We start from the raw sequence: 23,254 nt of genomic DNA on the forward strand, positions 1-23,254 counted from the left end.
ACGCTTTGCACGAGTTTTAAAATATTTTCTAACTCAAAAACAAACTTCTGACAACAAAAGTACAAAGATAAAACGCATTAATCTTTAAGCCTGTTTATATAAATTGTATGCCTTTGAATAAACGCAATCCTGAAAATGAGGTAAACGTTTTTATACGTTGACATTTGAATTGGCTTTTTAAATAAAAATATAGAAATGTTTATATAAAATAAAAAATAAGGGACCAAAATGGCTTCCTTGTGGAACATCAGAGTTGAATGGGGATAGTTCAGAGTGCTTTTTCTAAAAGCAACTTCAGCTTTTTAATGAAAATGAATTAATTTTATGAATTTATCATGTCATATTAAACAGATCACAATAAGAACAAAGCAAAATATTTACAATTTTTGAATGCCATAAAGAAAACTAATTCTTCGTGTAATTTTTTTAATTTCGAGTTTTGTATCAGTTTGTCACCATGATCACGTTCTTTAAGATCGTTAGATTGTTGCTATATGGCTACGCAATAGACCGTGCTTACCCGAAAACAAGATTCGTTAAAATCCAACATTTCTCAAGTTACCATACAAAAAACCTCAACAGTATTGAATGATGTGAATCGTCCCGAAATGTCAATTTGTATGATATTGGCTGCGTTCAATCTCGGGTTTGATAGGGGCATTAAAATACCTTGTTAAAGGAGTTGGATAGCTGTCAAAAAATAAAAACAACTTTCAGCTGTTCACAAAAGGCAGAGAAACATTTAAGCTTCGGAGTCAAAATTGTTGTAAGATAAAACATTTATTGGATACTTCAACTGATTCAACGGACGATGATTAACTGATAGGTGCGTAACAAATGTGCATCTACAAAACAAGAACAAAATAAGTCAATTTTGAAGTTTAAAAATTAAATCATCATTACCTTCTAAAATTCGGAGGCAAATAGCTTCTTCATCGTCTATTACATATGTACATATACATCTTCAAATACAACTTCAACTAACATTTTGTATCTTTTTATTTACCAACAAATACAAAAAGCTGAAATCAATTTTCAAGTTTCTTGAAATTCAACCATTTGTTGAATCAGCTGTTCTGTCACATACCTACATCACCCAGAAACTCTTAGATACCTTTGGATTCTTTTTTTGACACCTCAGCTGTTTTTGATCAGCTGTTATTTTGCACGTAAAATACTAACAAAAAGGTATCCGGATACCCTTTCTGTCCGAAATTGATTGCAGCCATTGTGTTCCCACTTAAAGGCGAATTGCAAACTTTATATCAATCGAAAATCGCTGTGTTTTTTTATTTAAATTTACTTTTGATTCTACATTTAAAACTCAATTTATAATTCAGTGCTCAGTTGACAGCTTATTTGAGCTAAAGTTGATTGTTAAGGACTATTAACATGAGAGCGACAATCGAATAAACGAACATTCTTCCATGATGACATTTCTTTCAACACAACAAAGGCTATAATGACAGTTTTAAGCAGTATTCACATAACCGATGAGTGAATTACATAATGTGAATTTATATACGTTTGAAGACATATTTCCACACAAATTCTTAACAAAACGACAGCAATATAGTTTCTATTTGATTTATCATACATACTTTTACTTTTCAATATAACATATTAATAAATTTAATAAAACAAATTTATTCGTCGCGAAAAAAATTGATACGAACTGTCAAACTTTATTCGCGTCGTTCCACATTATCCACACTAGTAACGAATAAAATAATGGAGCGTACTTAACCTAAAAAATCATTCTTGTTTTGGTTTCGGTGGTGAATGGTGTTTGGCTGTGGCTTCATTCGCGACAAATTAAAAACTCTCATGTGAAAGAAACGTCAAAATAGACGAATATTCGTTTATTCGTTGGTCGTTGGTCGTTGGTCGTGCTCATGTGAATAGTGCTTTAAGGTAAAGGTTAGCAAACATTTTATTCGTTAAAATGTGGATCGTATGTGGAACGTGAATAATGTTTGACAGTTCGTTACAATTAGATTGAAAAAGTTAATTTAATTACCTTATCGTTAACTGCAGCTATGTTTTTTCATTTTTTGTTTTAAATTTGCTCAGAATTAAGGTTTATAAATAATCACATTTATACTTATTATAAAAGAAGATTATCCGAACGGTTAAAATTGATTTTTAAGAGCAACACTTACACATTTTAAGAGTCGATGGAACTTTGTAGTTTATTTTACAATATTGACAGATACTTACTTTTTACTTTAGTTGGCGCTACAGGGCACTGTGCTCCTAGGCACTTTCGCCAGCTTACTCGATCTCTAGCTTGATGCCTTCAGTTTCGAATACCAAGATCCCTCAGGTTCGGCGTTGAATACCTTAGCTTCAATGTTCATTAGCTCGCCATGTCCTAGCCATCTTAAGCATTGAACACACAGTTTTTTTACCAGCGGCAAGTTGCTGTACAGCTCGTATAACTCCTGATTAGATCTCTGTCAGATGATACTTTGCAACCGGACAGCGCATCGCCTTGTCGAAGTCCTCTGGTGGTTTCAGTCGAGTCTCTTCCAATTTTGACGTACCAACGATCATTTTCCACCGTTACCCTGATAAGTCGTGTCAGTTTGGTAGGGATACTAAAACTCAACACGGCACGGTATAGTTCGTTTCCGTCTACACTGCCATAAGCTGCTTTAAAATCGATGAAAAGATGGTGTGTTTCGATGTTATGTTCGTGGGTCTATTCCAGGATTTGGCGTAAAGTGAAAATTTGGTCGATGGTAGATTTTCCAGGCCTGAAGCCACACTAGTAAGGGCCAATTAGTTCGTCAGTATATGGCTTCAGGCGTTCACATAATATGCTAGACAAGATCTTGTATGCGATGTTAAAAAGGCTAATGCCTCTTTAGTTGGCGCAGAAAAAGCGGTAACCTTTTTTATGGATTGGGCGGATGGTGCTTAAGTTCCACTCGTCGGGAATGCTTTCTTCCAACCAAATTTTAATAACTAGATGGTGCATGCTTCTTACCAGATCTGATCCAGCGTACTTAAAAGGCTCCGCTTGCAGACCGTCATCACCGGCCGCTTTGTTCGACTTCAGCCTGGTGATTGCTAGTTTGATCTCACTCTGGTCGAGTGGGGATCGTCAACCAAATAGCTGGTCGCTGGCGGAATCGTCGACTTCATCACCATTCAGCAGCTGGTTGAAATGATCTCTCCAGATTTTTAGCATTGACTGCGTCTTGACTACGGTATTCCCCTCCTTATCTTTGCAGCTTCAGGGCGGCTAGTGAATCCCGTTGTTTTCTCTTTGACTCTTCTAAAAAAGCTCCGCACCTGTTTCCTGTTAAAACATTCCTGCATCTCCTCGGCTTCACGCTGCTCATGGGATTTTTTCTTTCTTCTGAGCAAGCAGTTCTCATCCCTTCTCTTGTCGACGTAAGGCTGGCGGGAAGATCGTGTCCTCCTTTGCTGCCACAATCTGTATGCCTCTGTTTTGGCTTTGTTTGCCTAAGTACATTCAGAGTCAAACCCGGGGTTCCTTGGTGGCGGCTGTGAGAAACCTAGCACCTCTTCTACAGCATTCCTGATGGATTATTTTCAAAGCTGCCAGTGGGTCTCTGGGCACATCTCGTCCGTTGTAGGGTTTCTCGCAAGCTCTAGAGATACTCGGTCGGCAAAGGCATTTAACATTGAATCTTCTCCTCGAGGTTGTTGTTCGCCTGAGAGCGTCCATGGATATTCGTACGCACAGTTTAGCACTAACTAGGTAGTATGCTAGAGGAGTGTCTTCTGTCAATAGCAACATGTTCGATTTGGTTGCAGGTTCGATCATTGGAGGACCGCCAAGTACCTTTGTAGATATCTGGGCGAGGGAATCTGGTGCTACTCAACACCATGTTTTTCTCGGCTTGGAAGTCGATAAGCCTGAGCCCGTTTCCAGATGTGATGTCATGTAGGCTATGTCTTTCGATTGACCTACTAAAGATGCCCTCGTTACCAATTGTGGCATTAAAATCTTCCAGGAGAATTTTAACGTCGTTTTTGGGACATTGCTAATATTTTTTAGCGAGGAGCTCGTAGAATTCTTCTTTGGTATTGTCATCCGTCTTTTCCGTCACGTCGGGGCATGCGCGCTGATAAGGCTAAGGTGGTGTAATTTGGCCTTAATGCGGATTGTCATCCAATAGTAGAAATCACAGCATTCAATCCTATTGTCTGGCCCATTCCATCGCATTTCCTGGAGGGCTTTAACATCAGCTTTGGCGAGCTGCTCTGCTTTGCGTGGCCGGTTGAGTGTACGCACATTCCATGTACATATACGTAAATCGTTGTCTGTTTTTCGTTTGCGAGGGGGAGGGGTTTGTCAACATTATCAGTACATTCATCCGAAGCTATTACTTGTGTTTTCATCACACTTTAAAATTCCCTTTCATGGCCGGCTTGTGAGGCCTGCGCATGACTGTAATCGTTAGAGCTGGTTCTTCAGAGCGATATCTAGTCTTCTGCTCCTACTTCCTAAAAAGGTAACTCAGGTGACACAGCTCTGCATCCGATGGATCCAACGTTCGTCGTTAAGTCACCTTTCGGCTATTCAGCGGGCAGGGGCACCACTAAAAGGTGACGATACGATTTTGCACCTACAATATTGACAGATATGTCAATATCCAAACGTTGGAATTGACATTTTTTCATTGAAAGACATTTGGCTATTGTCAGTTCATTGACAGCTATTGATAAAACGCTGACTAACTGCCTGAGCACATTAGGTAACTGGAACTGCATGTTACAGCTGCAAGACTGTCGAAAAGTGTCGTACTTACTATTTTTTACGTGCACACATGAAGCATGCAAATTTTTGACATTTCATGTTTCAGCTGTTTAATATTTTGTTAGACTAGTTCCACAAAACCTCAGCCAAAAACGACTTCACAATAAACAGTCAAATGCGCTGACAGATACGATATTTCTCCATAAGCTGTGAAATGTCAAAATTTATGGACGAAAAAGTTAAAAGTTGGTGAACCTTCGTAGCAAACACTGCAGTTGCGTTGCGTTATGTACGTAACATTCATTTCAGTATTTCGACAATCACCTGTACTTAGCTTAAGAAGTTTTTAGAGTCGCTAGTTAACTTCCTATAGGAAGTTATTGTAATGGGTCCAATTTGTCAAATTGAAAATTTTGACATTTCTCGACGTTTCAAGGTTCCTAGAGTCGAAATAAAAGATTTTTAGAAAGATGTGGCGACGTTTTTTTCGTCGTCCATAGCTTAATAACAAGAAAAGATATCGACCTCAAATAAATGTTGTTATGCTGATAAAAAGGCAGAAAGAGCTCTCAAGAAAATTGCGTGGGCGGTTTTTTTACCATAGCATTTTAAAAAAGGTGACAATTTTGGTTAACCCTAAATATCTCACGAACCAATGACTTGAATTAAATTTTATATAATATATTGTAACGTGATATCAAAGAAGTAAATTTTTTTAAAAAAAATTCATTTAACGGTTTTTTTTTATAAAACGAAAAAACTGGAAAAAAAATGTGTAACCTTGAAAATTTTACGAATAAAAAATGATTTTATCTCCAAAACTATTTTGTGCTACAAAGAACTTCTGGTAAAATTTTGAGAAAAATCGAGTTGACAGTTTTTTTTATAAAAAATAAAATCCTAAAAAAAAAAACATTACTCAAAGTTGGTAAAAATTGAATTTCAACTCAAATATCTTTTCAAAAAATTGAGATTATGGCTTTGAACTAATTTTATATTATAAGAATATATTATTTCAACATATATTGTTTTCAACATTCGGTAAAATTTTTAGAAAAATCTAATTGACAGTTTTTTTTTACAAAAAATAAAAACTTAAAAGAAAAATTTAACAAAAGTTGGTAAAAATTGATTTCGACTCAAATATCTTGTCAAAACTTTGGCTTTAGACAAAAAATATTGTTGTCAATACTTAATAAAATGTTGAGGAAAATCAATTTGTTTACAAAAAATAAAAACCTAACAAAACAACAATACTAAAACTTGGTAAAAATTTACTTTTACTTTTTTTTAATTAAAAAAAAAATGTTGTCTTCAAATTCAAAAAATTAGTTCGTAAATTTGGTAAAAATTGAAGTTCGGTTCTTAATATCTCTCAAATTAAGTTCATTCATCTAATTTGTAAAAATTTGAAAAATACTACTAAAATTGGTAAAAATGTGTTATTGACAAAAAATCTATTTAACAAAACTAGTTTGTTAAACTAAACTATTTCTTTATATGAAAAACATTGTTGGTAATATTCAAATGTTTAAGAATAATTCAACTAACAACCAACCCTCTAAACTTTTAAGCAAGACAAATAGACAGACGGGATGGGAAGTTATCATTGACGGTCGCATCCCATCCTCTTTTTTCAAATTGGCGTGTATACTTGGTAACCCTGCTGACATATAAAATAGAGTAAGTTACACCATCTAAAAATCTGCTTATCACTCCACGTGAAGCCTTTAAACGTGCTTGCAATCAAACCCTTGTCACAAAAAAAAAACGTTCACGAAATTATATACTATACTGTAGTACTGCATAATTTGATGGAGAGTGGGAATTGATTAACCTCTTGCCAATATTTGCCAAAAAAGTCAAAGCACATGGCCCTGGAACCATACACGCTGGTGTAGTGTATAAAGTATATAAATAAGCTAACATCCGTGTCGCCAATTTGTCGTCTAACCATAGATATAGATAAAATCGTACCAACTAACTATAGTCCCTTGCCATATTTGGGGGAAAAGTAACAATTTTAATATGCAAATTTCTATCAAAGACTGCGTCCAATATACAATCTATTCGTTAGTCATTCATTCATTTATGTACTTCTATCAGCAAGCAACTTCGTTTACAAACTCTATACATATTTTTAGATATGTTTATGGAATTTACATATTATTTGCTGCCTACAAAGTGTATGTGGTATTACTCATGCAAAGCTTTGCTGCTAAAAGACACCCATGTGAATACGTCAAAAAAGGCAATTTACGACACCCATTAATAAATTAATCCAGTCGCAATCGGAAAGAAGCAATTTATTTATGATTGCACGCGCACTTGTAACGCGACTCCAATCGTCGAAATCAAGATAATGTTCTTTTTCAATGCAATTTCCTGTTGCTTAAAAAACTCATTCTTGGACGATTGTTTACTTTTGAGATTTACATCAGAAACAAGTGAACTTATTTTGAGTTTTGTTTTTTGTGTCTTCACTGTAAAAACAGTTCCTGTTTAAACAACCATCTGTCAAATTTAAAAAAAAAAAGTCTGTGTTCGTTGCAAAAGCAAAAGCAGCTGTCACATTGTGTCTTCTTTCATTCTGACAATATGAGTGGATGGAAATACAAATTTTCTGAGGAGATGATAAATTCCTTTTTGTTTGTTTGGTTTTATAAAGTTTCTCATCATTTATAATAGTGTGCTCGTAGAATCCCCGACAATTCTAAAGTGTCCTTTTCTTTTTGTTGGGTCGATTTTGAATTCTTTTGTATTTGAAATTCAGTGCATTTCTGCAGGTGATGTATCTTTTTCTTGTGTCTCTTGATGAAATGAAATTGAAAAATTATTTATTTCCTCGTGAGTTGGTTGTTCTGTTAGGATAGGATCTCAACTGAAGCACTATCAAGGATGGGATAACGACTTCCCTTATCCTCTTGGAAATGATTAATATTAATGTTTAGCATCAGAATTAAATCGCAATGAAATTGTATCTGACAGTTGCTTTTTATATGTATTTTATTGTCCTTAGTTGATATTGAGTATTTCGTAGATGCATAAGAGGGTATTCTTTGCAGAAATAGAAGTTTATTACAAAATTATGTCATCCCAATCCCGTCACTGATGAATTAATTAATATTATTTTCACTTCTAGTACTTCTATTGTATTCGTTTTTACTTCTAGTACTTTATTAAGTTTACAAATATATATTGCAAATAATACATTTTTAGAACAATTCAACTCAACAATAATATATACAACATTTTAAAACAATAAGTAGAAGTTTTGGTGTAGGTTACCTCAGAATAATTTCTATGCGATTGTTTGACAGGTCATTTAAAAAGTCATCCTGTAAAACGAAATTTATTTAATTATTTTTGTTTTATTTTTTTTCAGGATGATTCGGAAATTAGGAAAACAGAAGTGGAGATGTAAGTATAGTTCTAAGTTTTAATATCAAAACAAAAAAATATTTTAAAAATCAACATTTTTACCGACTTTATTCGATCCAAAGGATATTTCAGCTGTTGTCAAACAGAAGGTGTTTTATTGTCATCATGTATGTATCAATGGCTGCGTTCAAACTCAGACAGATAGGATTTTCGGATGACTTTTTGTTAGTGTTTTAAGTTTAAAATAACAGATGATCAAAAGCACTGAGATGTCAAAAAAATAAATCCAAAGCTATCCAAAAATGTCTGGGGTGTGTAGGTATCTGACAGAACAGCTGATTAAATGGTTGAATTTCAAGAAGCTTGAAAATTGATTTCAGCTTTTTGTATTTGAGGATGTTCTGTTCTGCTCATTCAGAAAAAATCCACCTATCATTTCAATTTTTTATAATATTTTTAAAGGGCGTGTTCAAAAGACACGTATTTTTTTCGAATACTTTTGAAAATGCAAGTCAAGTTAAAAAATTAATAGAAACATATTTTCGCTCATTCTAAGTTTTTTCATTGTTAACGGTTTTATTTTAAGCGGGTCACGAGTTCCGTAATTTTCGGAAATAAAGCGAACAGCCAAAGCCAAACGATAATTTTTTTTTGAACAATGTCTCGACAACGAAATAATGTGATTCAACGGAAATAATTTTTAATCAGATAAACCAAACTATTATACTAAGCTTATTTCTCCTGCCAGATTTCCCTTCCTTCCTTAACCAATTTTCCTTCTTTTCCTCTCCTGTATCTCAAAGAGTATATTCCTTTAGCTTACAAAAAAGTGAGTGGCTTTTTCCAAGCCTGGATGAACCCAACTCAGTGACTTGGGTTTCGGTCGCGTCATTTTTTCAGCAACGCTCAGCTTGTTTGCGTGAGTGTGCCAACGCAGTTGCAAACCCAGTAGTCTTCTCTTACTCACACTTTAATCTCCACAGCTTAATGCAAGTCATCCCTGAATTCGCCGCGTTCTACTCTGACTTGTAGAGTGCGGGAATGCAGTGGGTGCATTCAGCCACCTAACATCCCCGATTCAATTTTGAATGAAAGAAAAGAAATATGATTGTTCACCCCACCGATATTTCCCAGCAAAACAAATATAATTGTGGAAACTTGATGGAAATTAGTAAGTTTCGATTAATAACAATTGTGGGAAGAGAAATGTAGCAGAAGTTCGCTACACGCGTTTTAAAGTTATTTCGTTTGACTTTCGCGCTGATTTGGGGAAATAGGGACTTACGTTATCGTTCCATCTTGTACATTTAAGTATAATGAGGGTGTAAAAGTTGGGCTTGAAGCCATTCTCCCATGGAGTAACTTCGGCATTCGGAGACCAAGTGTCAACCGTGCCAATTTTGGTTTACTGGAGTCAGACCATCCGTCTGACACTTATGGTGGTAATTATGCTCATTCTTTGGGGACTGGCTGTCACCCGTTCTTAGCATTTGACAAGACCGCCCGTCTGTCACTTTAGTTAAAGTAGAAAGCTTATCCACTTTATGTATGTAAAATCGACATCAATGATTATGTTTCTTTCCAAAGTACTGAGAGAGTGAACCGATGGCTGATGGACCATGGCTGCCCGTCTCTCTCTCAGTAGATTGTAGAAAACACCTGTAGGAATGGAGGAGGGAGGGACAAGAATTTGGATGACGGAGAGAATGGTTCTTGTCACGGTAATTTTTACTGTGACATCATTATCGAATTTTACGTAAACAACCTCGATATTTAACATACTCCCATTAAAATTTGAACGGTTCTAAAAAAAAAAACAGTAACATGTAGCCCGTCGAGAGGGAGGGGGAGGGGTAGTAAACCCCCCGGGCTCGCGATTTTCTAGGGGCCCGTAAAATTGAAAGCAATTAGGAGAGTGTTTTTTTTTTTCAATATATTCATTCATCATTAACATACCTATTTCAACTTTTTTTAGGGGCGCGATTATTATTGGCTTACACAGTTTTAAAATGTATGCACAAGTTTGAATGCGTCCTGATTTCTTCGATTTGGTTCAAAGTTCTTAGCGTTTTAAATGAAAGAAGTGTCATTCTTCAAGCCAAAAACATGACTATTGATTCGAAATCTCGACAGCTTGTTCTCCTATTTGAACATTATTCGAAATGGATGGGATCAAATTTTATCTGAATGCAAAGCAGTTGCTACTAGATTGAGTGATGTTTCAGAATCGTTCCACTCGAACCGAAAAAGGCAATTAAAGAGACATATTGAAGAAAATCGAGGAGCCGGACAGCAAATGGAAACAGACGAAGAAATACATTTTAAGAGAAACACCTTTTACGTCATAGTTGATTCAATTATATCTGGAATTTCTCGTCGGGACGATGATGAAAAAAAAAAATTAGATAGATAAATAGATATAGTACATTGTTTAGAAAAATAATTAGGAAAAATCGTTAAGGCTTGGCTATGCCGTCTGCCGATTGACTTCTGTTGAAAAATTAACAATGTTTATCTAATTAAAGTTTTTTTTGAATCAGCATTTAGAATAGCATTTTAGAATAATAAAAGGATTCGTTTATAATTTGATTCCGATAAGACATTGCTCTCAGTTTTTCATCTAAATTTGCAATAAGATACTGGAGGTCTTCATCGCAGTCATTACCATTTTCAACTATTCGAAAGTCTGTTCTACACTATGCAGCAAAGTCTTCTAGCTTCTTATACCACAGATTTTTGGGAGTCTTTCATCTGGCATATTAAAAACTTTTTTCATATAATCAATATGACATATAATAGTTTTGATGAAGAGCTGTGGCAATGCTGTCTCAATTGAGATCATATAGTTTGGGGTGTTTTTCGGTAAACGAAAGCATCTTTTAATGAAGACCCAATAAAGTTTTTTGACCGTTTCAAACGTCTCCCCTCCCCATACCTGTGCTGCATACATCATAATAGATTCCGCCACTGCAACAAAGACCTTATATTCAACACTATGTGATATCAACTGATATTAGCTGGGTTGAGAAGCATTTCTTCTATGTTGCGGATATTGCACTATTAGATTTAATCAGCTTTTCTTTAAGGTATGTTTCCATATTAAGATTGCTTACTTACTTACTTAAGGTGGCGCTACAGTCCGGGGCGGACCTAAGCCTCAACCAACATGCGTCTCCAGCCAGCTCGGTCCCTAGCTAGCTGTCTCCAATTTCGCACGCCAAGCTGGAGCGTTGATGTCCATCCGCTCTACATGACCTAGCCATCTTAAGATTGCTGGTTATGGTAAATCCTAGATATTTAAAGGATTTAACAATCTCGATTGGTTCTCTGTTATAATGCCATTTCTCATTCCTGGCTGTTCTACCAGAACCATTCCGGAATATCATCACCTTGGATTGGCTCAAATTGACTTTCAGCTTCCATAACCTGCAATACACATTAAGTCAGTTAATCATCAACTGTAGGGTTTCGGTCGAGTAAGTAAACAATATGACGCCATCTGCAAAAAGCAAGGCTTTGATGGGTGTCCTCGATAATTCAATACCACCAGGAAGAAAATCAATCAGGTCCTCTATGAACAAGGCAAACAAATTTGGACTTAAATTGCAACCTTGTAATGAACTTATTGCTAAGGGATTGCCAGTTAACTAGATAGCAATTTGAAAAGTATTTAACAATTTACTAAGAGAGTCCAAAACTTTAAACCTTTTCTAATTGTAAATTGCTTAGTGTTTTTTATTAAAACAACGAGCACCCAAACTTGTCTAAAACGTAAAAATAAACAAAGCAACTTCCCTTCGGACCTTTTAATTGGAATTCCCAGCTGGTGACTGAATCATTCCATCCACTGCTCTTGTAAGAATAATTGCAAACTGCTAAAAGTTAAAACAGCGATTCCGTGATTTTAACTTTACAAACTGTTGAGAGATAGTAAAGCATCTCTGACATGAGCTACTAACTGCAAAGTTCGAATATTTTCTTTTCTTTCACATGAACTTTATTTCTATTCGCAGACAGCGACGAATTGTAAATTTTGTCTTCATATTTTTCTCAGCCATGATCTTTCACACAAAAAACAAGACAAGAGTGGTATAATTTTGAGGTTAAGTTGAGCGCGAACAATTTATTCGTTGCAGTGTGGATGGTATGTGGAACGCGAAAGAGTTTGACAGTTCGTAGCAACCACACTCCAGTTCGTTACTACCAAAACTATACCACTCTTGTTTTGTTTGTGGAATAGGGTAATTATAAATTGACAGTTTGTAGCTGTCTGCGAATAGAAATAAAGCTCATGTGAAAGGAAAGTCAAAATATGCGAACATCCACAGTTCGCGGTTCGCAGTTCGTAGCTCAGATGCTTTAGCGGTTTGACAGACATAACAATAAATATGTAAATGTGCTTTATAGAAAACTTCATCAGATTGTAATATGTATTTCATGCTGTTATCTACTCGCTTCAGCTATCTGATTATGTTTTCATTGCACATACTAACTAACGGCTATTTAGCAATATTTTCCATTTAACAAAGTTTTAGTTTGTGTTCTAAAGATTTATACTGTTTGAATTGTAATTTGAGTTTTCTTATATTAATATAAATATAATGATTTAGTGATGACTGCTGACATGTGATTTTATGGAATCTTGGATTGTCATTTAGTGACTTTTGCTATTTCAGACTTGTAAAAAGCTATTTATTGGCTGCGTTCAATCTCGTTTTGGATAGGGTATCTTGGATAGGTGGATAGGTTTTTAGATACCTTGTTGAACGAGTTGGATAGCTGTATTGAGATAGCTGTCAAAAAATAAACACAACTCTCAGTTGTTCACAAAAAGCAGAGACACATTAAAGGTTCAAAGTCAAAATTGTTCTAAGATAAAACATTTTATGGATAATTCAACTGATTCGTCGGACGATGATGAATTGATAGGTGCGTAACAATTTAATAAAATTTGTCATCTACAAAACGAGAACAAAATAAGTCAATTTTGTAGTTTTAAAAATAGATCATAATTACCTTCCAAAATTCGGAGGCAAATATCTTCTATATCGTCTATTATGTACAGAACATCCTCAAATACAACTTCAACTAACATTTTGTTTACCAACAAATACAAAAAGCTGTAATCAATTTTAAAATTTCTTGAAATTCAATCATCTGTTGAATCAGCTGTTCTGTCAGATAACTATATACCCCATAAATTCTTGGATCACTTTGGATTCCTTTTTTTGACATCTCATCTTTTTTTGATCAGCTGTTATTTTACACGTAAAAGAATAACAAAAAGGTATCCGGATACCCTATCTGTCTGAGATTGAACGCAGCCATTGACGTCTTCTATCTGTCACTGTCAGATTGTTATTTCGTAAAGTCTTCAATTCAAGGAACAACTTTGTTCTTTTTTTGTGTTTCTTATTTTGTTATATGCTGCTTATATGTCTCTTTTAGTATACCTTTATAAAAACTCAGATTATTGAAAAACTGTATTAATCTAATTTAAATAAATATAAATTCTTGATAAAAACAAAAACCCCATAAGCAGCTTTAAACTATAGCGACAGGTTGATGGGGATCGATTACACGCGTTTTTTTTTCTGTCCATTTTCCCGGAATCCACAGCTTAATTCTTTATAAATTCTAAACGGTTTACTGTTTTCTACACTTAATTCGAGCGCTGAATAAATAAAACTTTATGCCAAGTTTTTTCTTTCTTTTCCGTTTGTTCGATATCATATTATAATTGGATTAATGTATAGACATCACTTCTTTGCCTAGTTATCGTCTTTGGCTGTCTGCAACCTACATTTTCCACATTTTAACTCAAACTTTAAGCACCTCCACAAAGTATAGACAACCTCAAAGTTCCAGCTAATTAAGGTTATTTTTATAGAGGCATAACCAAATTAGATGATTTTCCAATCTTTTTTTTTGATGGGCTGGGCTGCAACAACCGACCGACGAAGACGAGCGACGTCGACGACATGGTGGTGGAAGCTCCATTGGGGACAAATAATCGATATCTAGTTAGATGGAAAATCATCTTTGCAACGACTTAAGTGTGAAATCGACACATCAATGGGAATTAGCACTGGAACCACTAAATTTGATAGTAATAGGCGAAGGAGGTCGTTGTAACGACGATGGGATAATGGCAATCAATGTTTCATTCATGCTCTTAAAAAACAGTCATTTGGAAGTTTTTGAAATGAAAAACAGAAAAACATTTCTAGGTCAACGAGTATACGGTCTGCCTTCGCATCGATTTTAGATTATTTTGGTTTGTGCAAATAAATTTTACAGACAAAAAAAAGAATTTTGAATTAAAATAAACAAAACTTAAAATACTTGCCACAATTTGGGGTGAGCAAATGCAAATGAGAATAATTCAATTGTGATTGCCAACGAGAGGGGGTTGGATCAGTGTATAATGGACAACTTTATGTAATCAAAAAAAAGAAAAGATTGTTCACACACATAAACAGAGGCTATTGCTTTTGTTTAATTTAAGACGATTTTTATTTTTTGAGATGGTTTGCATTATGACGAAGCTCTTATGAGATTTTAATAAAGAAAAATTCTTGTTGAAAAGATGAAAGCAATTTCATAGTGGAATCTTTAATATTTCTGCCAGATTTTTAAAAATTAAATATTTTATTTATTTGAGCTGTTCTCCTTCCTGTTTAAAACGTTTTTTTTCCCGTAATTTTTCCATTATTTTTGGACTATTTTTAACTTTCGATAGAATTGCTTTTATTTTTTTGTGGTTGTGAACTTTTGATAGATATAAATAATACTTCAAGCTAATCTTTGATTAAAGAAATTATCTTTTAATTTAAAATGTTTCATTCCAAAATTTGAATAGATTATTTTAATTGGAAGATTATAGAAATTAAATAAAAATTGTCTCAATTATGATGAATTGGGTTTATGCACGGAAATAGCCGCGTTTTATTGGTAAGTGTGGCAGCAATGTAAAATATAACAGGAAAAACAACGCAAATCGCTCATTCAAAATATTTAAGAGGTTTGATTTTAAATAGCCCGGTATTTAAGCAGATATCATTTTTAAAGCTATAATCTTTTGAAATTTGACACTACTTGATAACGAAATTAGAAGGCTAAACGCTTTAAAAACGCATAACCATTGTTAAAATTCACTACAGAAATGGAAAAAACTCTGCCGTCACAACTAATCAATAGCGATTTAAAATTTCTTTATCCGTTTTTAGAAATCAAAATGAAACAACTTATTGGAAAACAATTAAATATACATGCATTTCCACTAAGGACTTGACAACTTGCCTAAGCAGAGAACGTACGTCGCGTAGCACAGTAGTGCGAGAGGGGAAAAAAGTCATATTTATTCTTTTAAACTTTATGTTAAAGTACTCTTAGATAACCCGAACGTATGATTTAAAAGTATTTTCTTACATATATATTGTATGTTCTGATTTACAAGCCCTCAAAGTTGAAAAATAATTTTACTCAAATCGCGAACCGTATTTTCAACAAATTTTGAGATTTTTTTTCCGAAATTCCTTTAAATAACTTCTCTGGCTTCTTAAATCCTTTAATTGGTCTATTTTCGATTTTTTTTTATCCGATGGAAATCTTCAAAAGACACTCGGTAAGAATCGGTACCGAGTAGTGTGGGACTCTTACCGCACTAAAACCACCGGTGAATCAGGACCAACCTATGAAAGATCGACAAATGATTTTTATTTCTTAATTTTTAAATCGCATTGGGTTAAGTTTAAGGTTATTACACTTTCCCGTAGCTTTTAGCCCATCAGCTCATGAGGCTTAATTCTTCTTAATCTCCGAACATTGTCTCGTACATTTAATACGGTCTCCATTTCAGAGTTAGTATGACTTTGCAGTCGCTGATTGTGTGATACAGCGTGTTTCTTAACCACTTCTGTAACCATTTCAATTTGAAGGTCACGATGTAGCTCGCTATTTCTTATATACCAAGGGGCATTTATTATTCCACGAAGGACCTTGCTTTGGAATTTTTAGATGGGTTCAGCATTTGTTTTCTTTGTACAGCCCCATAGTTGGATGCCATATGTCCAAACGGGTTTCAATACTTGCTTATATAACATTAGTTTGTTCTGGATAGATAGGTCAAAGTTCTTTCCTATTAACCAGTACATTTTTCTGTACTTCAAGTTTAGTTCTTCTCTTTTCTTTTTGATGTGTTCTTTCCATTTAAGCTTTGCATCCAAATTCATTCCAAGCTATTTGGCGGTATTGGAGTAAGTTACTTCTGTACTGTTTATAAAAATTGGAACATTGTTTATGTTTTTGTTTGTAAAGTTTATATGCGTCGATTTTGTTTCGTTTAATTTGATACGCCATTTGTGCGTCCAATCACTAACTTTATCGACTGCATTTTGCAATTTTTGTGTAGCCTTCGTAACGGATTTATCTGGCACCAATATTACAGTATCATCAGCAAAGGTGGCCATGATAGCGTTGATGTCCACTGGAATATCCCTTGTATATAACAGATACAAGGTTGGTCCTAGGACACTCCCTTGTGGTACACCGGCTTCAATTTTCTTAAGTTCCGAGTAATTTTGGTCGTACCGTACTCTAAAGAGTCGGTTCGTAACATAGGATTTCAGCATTTCGTAGTACTGCCTGGGGAAGTCCCTATGCAGTTTGTACTTAAGCCCCAAGTGCCAAACCTTGTCAAAAGCTTTAGCAACATCTAAGAATACAGACGAGCATACTTGTTATTTTTCAAGTGCCTTTTCCACAACATCCGTAATTCGATGCACTTGGTCTATCGTGGAATGTTTATTTCTAAATCCAAACTGATGGCTCGGAATTAGTCTTCTTTCTTCAATTATTTTGCTAAGCCTTTTCAGTAGCAGTTTTTCAAAAACTTTTGCAATGATTGGTATAAGCGATATTGGTCTGTAAGATGTAACTTCTGTTGGTGGCTTACCTTGTTTAGGTATAACAATGACTTCCGCAATTTTCCAATGATGTGGCACATTCTTAGTTCAAGGCATGCGTTTATTATAAATTGGAGTTTCTTGAAGGCTATAAGAGGCATTTCTTTCAGAACCTGGTGATTTTTTGTTTGACAACTTTTGTTGACACATTCTTCTTATTTCTTTGAGCGTGACAAAAGGTATTTCACATTCGTCGTTTCTGTCAACAAACTGTAAGGGATCTGTAGCTGTGCTTGCTGGGAATGGCTTGAAAACATTCGCGAGATGTTAAGCGAAGAGATCAGCCTTTTGTTTCGGGTTTCCGATCCATTTACCATCTTGAGATTTTATCGGCGGGTTTTGTGTCTGAGGTCTTTTTAGGCGCTTAGCTGCTTTCCATAAGGAGTATTCTGTAGAAGCATCCGTCGTCAGACTTTTCAGGAATCTACTTAGTGAATCATTTTTAAAATCAAAGATTCTTTTTTTTTAATTCGTTGTTAAGACGGTTAAAAACTACCTTATCATCTGGGAATCTCTTCTTCTAGCTCTTCTTTTTTCCAATATCAACTCCTTTATTTCGATAGGATATTTTATTTCTTTTTCTCTCGCATTCGAAATAGTTGGAGTACTTTCTTCTGCAGCCTGCTGCACATCAGCAATAAATTGTTCTACTTCATGATCAATTTGTTCAATTGTTTGCATAGGGGATCTTAGGTTTATAGAATTTTCAAGTTTGTCTCTGAATTCGTTCCAGCTTGGGATTACTTTTTTCTATTATTTCTGTTTCGCTCAGTGATAAAATTACTGGAGTATGATCTGATGATAAATCGTAATTACCTTCGACACTTATATGATTTCGTTTAGTACCTTTAACTACGAAAAAGTCTATAAGGTTGGCGAACCAGAAGAATAAAATTCGCAGTTGTATTTTCAGCCTGCTTGGTATAGCTGTTTACCTTTTGTTGTTATGAGCCTAGATCCCCATCGGGTGTGTTTAGCATTGAAGTCGCCACCAACAAGGAAGTTATGTCCTAACAAATGTAGAAGTTCTGCATAGTCTTCTTCAGTTGGAGAGCGCCTCGGAGGGCAGTATATAGCTGCTATTTTGAATTCTTTCTTTTTTATACCAATACTAATTGTTACTTACATGTTTTCTTTAGTAAACTTTGGTTCTTCATAGTGTGTTTAAGCACTTTTTTATAAATATTGCTGATCCTCCCCTAGCTTTGTCAGCTGGGTGCGGAGCGTGATAACATGTATAGTTTGGTAATTTATTATCAAGACTTTGTTCGATAGCGAGGTGGGTTTCGGACACCAAACAAATGTCTATATGCTCTATGTCTAAAAAGATGTTTAGTTCTGATACATGCTGTAAAATACCGTTTGCATTCCATGTTGCGATTTTGAGTGTTCTGTCCATCATTGTTTTCTATGTTTAAATCTTGTTGGTCAATCCTTTTCAGGATGAGTTCCAGCATTTCCTCATTCTTCCGCACATTTTTTACAATCTGGGAATAGGATTTATTTTCATCACTTTTGCTTAGTGCAATTGCTTTTCCCGGTTGATTTTTAGTAATGTTATCGACCGTTACTTTTTTGCTTTCAACTACTGGTTTTGTGTTGGTTAAGTTTCTAAACTAAAAAAAATATTGATTAAAAAAAAGGGCCAAAAGCTATCAAGAAAGTAAGTATGCCGGCATATGCTCCATACATTCATGTTAAAGCATTCACTCTTCCAATTACAGTAAGATGCGTTGGCCTTGTTTCAGCAACGCCCTAGCGAGAGAACTTCGTTCGAGTGATATAGCCCCACCAAACAACAGAAACCTGACAAATACAGAAATTGACCAACATTTACAACAGATGGACGAAACAATGAAACGAACGATGGAACGTACAACACCAAGTACAAAGAATTGGACCAAATGGACGCTTACAGAAACGCTGACGCACTGCGAAGGCACAAGAGTGACTTACTGACAAGACTCAAAAACTTGTACAGACGACTTAGAGACTCACATGACTTGGAGGTTAGGACACTGAAGTCGTGAATAAAAAATGTCAATGTGTTGATTAAGGAGAACTACAGGTTATCAATAAACAGGCACTGGGACCACAAGATCCGGTCAGTTAATTGAGTGACCCTAGTATGTTCCCCAAAATCAACAAGATATTCAGGAAGAAGAACTACAGTGACCTTCCGAGTCTGAAACTCCAAAGAACCGAAGAGAACAAAGACGTACTCAGGACAGCGCAAATAGATCCAAAAGAAGCCATCTTTGACGATTGAAGATCCACAGGAAAAAGTGGAGGCGATGGGAGCAAGTGTACAAGGTGAATGTTAGCATTCGCCCCAACCACGACCTGGAAACCAGAGCCCTACTTAATCACTTTTACCTTCGAAATGATATGACACAATGGCGATCTGAGAACCTCGGTTTCATGCGGTTCGATGACGATTCCTTTGCAAATGCCATAATCGCTGAGCAAACGGGAAAAAATCCCTTGTTCGTGACGGAGGTTTTTTTTTTGATTTTTTTGGCTAAGTGGGCTGCGGACAGCAAAATAATTTCAGATAAACAGTTCGGGTTCAAGGCGGGTCATGACACAATTCATGCTGCGTCTTAACTAGTTTCTGATATCCAATGGAATAAATCAAAACAACAATGCACAGGTGCTGTTCTGGTTGATTTGGAAAAGGCCTTTGACACCGTATGGTTAGAGGGTCTTTACCTAAAACTGAGCAGGCTTGGCATAAGCAAGCCATTGTTGTATATACTTTATGATATGCTTAACGGTAGAAAGGTTGTTGTCAAAAGTGGCAATTTAACTTTTACCACAACATTCTCAATTAGAAATGGTCTTCAACAGGGAGCAGTGAATTCGCCAATTCTCTTCAGCATTTACAACAGCTATCTGATAGGTAGTCTTACTAAGGCAATTGCGTACGCCGACGATCTAATTGCGTACAGAACGGCCCGAAAGGTTGAGGTTATTAGAATTCTCTTGCAGCGTGATTTCTACAAGATTCAGTGATATTGCGACGACTGGAAACTCAAAATAAATGTCGGAGACAATTCTGTTCCGTAATCCGTTGGCTGGGGCCACGAGGGATACGTTCAAGAATTGGCGCAAGATGGTCATCGTTGATCTTCACGGGCAGCCATTAGCGAGCAAAAGTGTAGTGAAGTACCTCGGTAGCTGGTTAGATCAGTATTTATATTTCGACAGACATATAAATGCTGCTCTGACCAGGGCCAGAGGAGCCTTCGCTCTGACGAAACGGTCCTATACAACGGGGCTTGAATCAACAAAATTGACAATTTCGAGATAAAACTCGTTCGAGGTCACATTAAAAGAGCTATGTGTTCGACCAACAATTTAATTTTCCGGGCGTTCTATCCGAACGACGAGTATTTTAAAAGTGCACGCTTGAGCGGCTTCATTCCACCAGTGGCTTTCCTGCGGTCTGATACAGGATAGATTGGCAGTTCCGCTAATCTACCACGTCAGACGACGAACCGTGGATAGTCGACTCCTGTACAATCGGGACGTCAGTAGGGCTGTGTCCGAACGGGACCGAACTGATAGGGTGAAGCAGGAGAACTAGTTTTAGTGGCTTCAATCGGCACTTGATAGTGAGTAATCGGGATGGGGTTTTAAGCCTTGGCCGGCTTACATACTTGTTTATAGTTTAAGGGTTTAGTTTTAAGTAGAATAGGCATGGTGGCACAAAACGAATTATTAATATAAGTTTGTTTTTCAAATAAAATACAAAAATATATAAAATTTAATTGAAGTAAAATAGATCTTAGGGCCGAAAGGCATTAGTATTAAGTGTTCTATTTTAACTTAGAGTGTCCGTATGGGACCAGTAAGTTAGTTGTAAGTTATGGATAATTAGGCTAGTTTTATGAATTTTTGTCTAGCTTTAAGATAGGTTTAAGGTTTAATTAACAAAAATGAACTAAAAAAAGTGCGTTGGACTGTCATGCAAGAGGTCTTGGGTTCGATCCCTGTCTGTGCCATCTAACTTTTTTCACGGGTGCTGCCTCTTGCGAGGTATTGACAAATCTTCCAAGAGTAATTCTTGTCATGAAAAGTGCTTCTCAAAGTAGCCGTTCGGATTCGGCATATCAACAGTATATCCCCTCCGTCTCTGACAGCATTACTCGCGAACAGGAATGGTTGAGAGTTGTAAGTCTCTAGGCCCTGGTTCTTCATGGACTGTTGCGCCACCTTATTTATTTATTTTTTCTCCAGTAGGTTGGACACCTAGTTCGTATGAGCAAAGAGGATAAGGTTCGGAAAGTCCTTTGTAGTAAATTTTATGGTAAGTGATAACGTGACAAAACATGCTTACGATAGAGAGATGGCGTAGACCAGGACGCTCGAAGCCCTGTTGCTCGCAACTGGATGGCATCGGCTCGCGATTAGGATAAATGGAAAAATTAAGTATATGAGGCCTGTATCGGATCCCGGTTGTCAATGATGATGATAATGTTGGACCTCTTTCAGCCCCACGCAGACTTTTATGTAATTATAGTTATCTCCAAGCCGCACGCCCTGCAGGCTGGAACTTAAAATTTGTTATTATAATCTTCATTTATTTATGAGTAAGAATAGATATTATAATAATAATTTAAGTTAACAGCAGCAGCTTACAAAATTCCGTAAACTCGCTTTTCTTGTCGAAATCACGCTGCAAGAGAATTCTAATAACCTCAACCTTTTGGGCCGTTCTGTACGCAATTAGATCGTCGGCGTACGCAATTGCCTTAGTAAGACTACCTATCAGATAGCTGTTGTAAATGCTGAAGAGAATTGGCGAATTCACTGCTCCCTGTTGAAGACCATTTCTAATTGAGAATGTTGTGGTAAAAGTTAAATTGCCACTTTTGACAACAACCTTTCTACCGTTAAGCATATCAAAAAGTATATACAACAATGGCTTGCTTATGCCAAGCCTGCTCAGTTTTAGGTAAAGACCCTCTAACCATACGGTGTCAAAGGCCTTCTCCAAATCAACCAGAACAGCACCTGTGCATTGTTGTTTTGATTTATTCCATTGGATATCAGAAACGAGTTTAGACGCAGCATGAATTGTGTCATGACCCGCCTTGAACCCGAACTGTTTATCCGGAATTACTTTGCTGTCAGCAGCCCACTTAGTCAGAGCCCTATTAATGATTTTTTCGAAAACTTTGCTGATGCTCGGAAGAAGACTTATCGACCGAAGATTTGACGGGTTGGAGTTGTCCTTTCCCTTTTTCGGGAGAGGATGAACCACAGCAGTCTTCCAATGCTCTGGATAATATGCACTATTCAGTGCATTGTTGAAGAGTGTGGTGTAAATGTCAATTGCTTCCATCGGTAAATGTCTTAGTACAACGTTGGATATACCATCGACACCTGCTGACTTTTTGTTTTTTATTGAATTAAAGATGAGCTGAAGCTCAACCTTCGTCACTAACAAGGGACTTGGTCCCGTTTGCTCGGCGATTATGGCATTTGCCAAGGAATCGTCATTGAACCGCATGAAACCGCGGTTCTCAGATCGCCAATGTGTGATATCATTACGGAGGTAAAAGTGGTTAAGTAGGGCTCTGTTTTCCAGGTCGTGGTTGGGGCGAATGCTAACATTCACCTTGTACACTTGCTGAAAAGCAGCTCCCACCGCCTCCACTTTTTCCTTCGGATCTTCAATTATGTAAAAGTCATCGTCAAAGATGGCTTCATCTGGATCTATTTGCGCTGTCCTTAGTACGTTTCTGTTCTCTTCAGTTCTTTGGAGTTTAAGACACGGAAGATCATTATCGTTTTTTTTCCTGAATATCTTGTTGATTTTGGGGAACATACTAGGGTCACTCGAATTAACTGACCGGATCTACAGTCCAACGCACTAACCATCATGCCACGGGTACTACAGTAAGTCTACTAAAGTAACGATCACAAGTGATATCTAAATAGCGCTCACAAAAAAAATGTGATAGAGCAGGTTAAGTCGACATAAGGGACTTGACGGTAAGGCAAGTTTCTGGTATCTGATTGGTCAGCTCCCAAAAAATTGTCTCCAAATTAAGCCAACTTTAATGAAAAGTTAGTGAAAAAAAATCTCCCTTACTATCAGGTCAAGTCTATTTATGTCAGAATGACAGTTGATCACGTTTTTTCATTCAACTGAAAGCTGGAC

At 36.2% G+C, this 23,254-nt stretch overlaps 1 protein-coding gene across 2 annotated transcripts in view; it reads left to right on the forward strand.

Moving 5' to 3' along the window:
* The window catches only part of LOC129943350 (ankyrin repeat domain-containing protein 50), a 113,170-nt gene that overhangs the window by 45,257 nt on the left and 44,659 nt on the right, over window positions 1-23,254 (forward strand). For both annotated transcript variants that reach the window (XM_056052713.1, XM_056052714.1), the window contains exon 2: window positions 8,121-8,155. The gene's annotated coding sequence lies outside the window, so the exon portion shown is untranslated. The remainder of the gene's footprint in view (window positions 1-8,120; window positions 8,156-23,254) is intronic.

The sequence above is a fragment of the Eupeodes corollae genome, chromosome 1, assembly GCF_945859685.1.
Source record: "Eupeodes corollae chromosome 1, idEupCoro1.1, whole genome shotgun sequence".
In the NCBI taxonomy this organism is placed as follows: Eukaryota; Metazoa; Arthropoda; class Insecta; order Diptera; family Syrphidae; genus Eupeodes; species Eupeodes corollae.